Raw genomic sequence first — 2,780 nt, 5'->3', positions numbered from 1 at the left:
TGTTATTTTTTCAATTTTATTAACTCAAACCTTTGAATGATAAAAGTTCAAATTTTTTGAATTTAAATTACAGAAAAATAGTTAGTATTGTTAAAATATAAATTTTTTTTACGATGTTTCGTTTTTATTCAAAATGCAATTAAAACCAGTTAAGACTTTAAACTTGGTAATTTCAATGAAAAACACTTACTAGGAGTAATACCTTGGTACAAAGGGAATTTGTCTCGATTTTTTTTATTTTTTTATTTTTTATTTTTAGATTATTCACCTGCCCAAGGCCCGAGGGGGGCCACTACAGTCGAGGAGGCTACTCATTTTTGTGTGTGTGTGTGTTTTTTTTATTAGCCCTGCTATTACAATGTTTCTTTTTTGACTAGTAAATAAATGATCTAGTCGAATGAATGAAAATTATCATAATCGTTATCAAATAAAATATGAAAGCCACCTAATCTTTTCATAGAGCAATAGGTTTTAAGCAACCGCAAGCAGAAGCAAATTTTCGTGTAACAGAGCTCATAAATTTAATTAAAAATTAAATTTATGACATTAAATACAAATAGTCACAGAAAAAAATAAAGAAATACAACACTAAAAAAAAAGAAATTCAAAACACTGTCACAATCAGTCAGCAAAATTTAAGTTGTATTCTTTTGTTTAAAACTGAAAATTGTAGTAGTACTATTAATATGTACATCCATATACATATTAAAAGTATAAGATTCTATATATATGTTCTACTTTATTTTAACTTTACAAAGTATTCGTAAACTAATATGTTTATTATTGTTTTTTAAGATTCCAATGATTAGATCTTAGTAATCTTCTTTCGAAAATCTAGTTTATATTGTTATCACGCTTTGCATATATATATATATATATATATATATATATATATATATATATATATATATATATATATATATATATATATATATATATATATATATATATATATATATATATATATATATATATATATATATATATATATATATATATATTTGTAAAGTACTTTTAATAGTTTATTTTATTTTATCACGGCTAACATTGTAAACGGAAAAAAAAAAGTACTTATCTCTGTCCAGTATTATCTAAAGGCATGCCAGAGTCTGAAAAAAAAACAACAATTAAGCATACCATAAACTTCCACGCGGATTTGATATATAGGGCTGACGGAAACTGTAAAAATACCTGCCCGGGTACCCATCGAATGACCGGGCAGGTACCCGTTAAAAAAAAACAACAATTTTTTCCCCTAAAAGTTGTTCTTATAAACAGCTATTAAAATATTTTCATTTAATAATGTAATTTATTTAGTTATGTTCTTTTTCATTTATATCTAAACTTTGTTTTACTCTAAGTGACCAAGTAGCCAAAGTCCCAATTACGAAATATTAGCATGTCTACTGTTTCGGGTGCCAGAGATGTACAATGTCAATCAACCGCATGACCAGCAGTCGAGAAAGCACATTTTTATGGCATGAAAGTCGCATGTATGCACATTTTCGCGCCTAAATAGCAAAATTATATCTTACATATTTTGAAAGAGTTTTGTCCGAGAGACAAATAAATAAGTTGGAGAACTTATGATTTACATTAAGGCATACATTGTACATAGGAATAATAATAACAATAATAATTATTGAGGAATAATAGATGGGTGTTTGAATAAGAAAGTCAAATAACTTTCTGAACATAATGTTCTATGTTTTTAGAAATTCTGATGGTGATAAAGAAATCGTAACTGTTAAAACATGTAACAACAAGATTTTTTTTCACATAATAAATTAGTATTATTAAATTGTTATATTACGATAAACGATTTTAAACTTTAAAAAATGAGTAAAATGGATTATCGAACTTATCAAACGACGGTTACCCGTCATTTAATAATGCTACCCGGGCAGTAATCAACGGTCAGGTACCCGTCGACAGCCTTAACAATATGTTTGATTTTTTAAATTTAAAGTTTTTCATTCTCAGACTATGAACAGAGCCATGCGTTTGGCTTTTAGAGGTGGAAAAGCTGCCTTGCATCAAAACAATAGGCTGGGTGAATATAAAAAAGCAACTGCTTTTACTCAGTAATTGGTCAGCTTTACGTAAATAAAAACTTGAGCAATTTTGCTCAAATTTTTATTCGCGGAACAATTACTCAGCGTTTTTAGAGTAAATTGCTTAGCTTTACGGTGAATAAAAATTTGAGCAAGTTTGCTAAAACTTTTATTCACGTAATTGCTTTTTTTTTATTCACCCGGCCTAATAGCTCTGAGATTTGATGTTACTCCTGTTTCCTGATTCAATTTGATAACATTTTTTAATCCAGAATTTTAATTAACTAACCATTGGAATTTTTAATTATGAGAAATTAAAAACGTACTTTTTAAATAATTATTATTTAAATATATATATATGTATATATATATATATATATATATATATATTTATATATATATATATATATATATATATATATATATATATATATATATATATATATATATATATATATATATTGTTATGTGATTTAATAAAACTTTATTTAATTTTAAAATTATAAATTAATAAAATATAAAATATTATTTTATCAAATACAAATTTAATTTTTCTTAAATAAAACTAAATATTAAAATAAAACATAAACTCAAATATTATTAGTAATATTTAATATATTATTTTTAAAAATTCTTAAAAAAGCCTTAATGAAATTTTGCGCGACCATTTAAGATATTGAAAAGTTTTGACAGGAACACAAGCAACAATATTAAATCACTCAAATG

This window comes from Hydra vulgaris, chromosome 09 (genome assembly GCF_038396675.1).
Source record: "Hydra vulgaris chromosome 09, alternate assembly HydraT2T_AEP".
NCBI classification, from domain to species: Eukaryota; Metazoa; Cnidaria; class Hydrozoa; order Anthoathecata; family Hydridae; genus Hydra; species Hydra vulgaris.
This window is presented reverse-complemented; position numbering follows the sequence as displayed.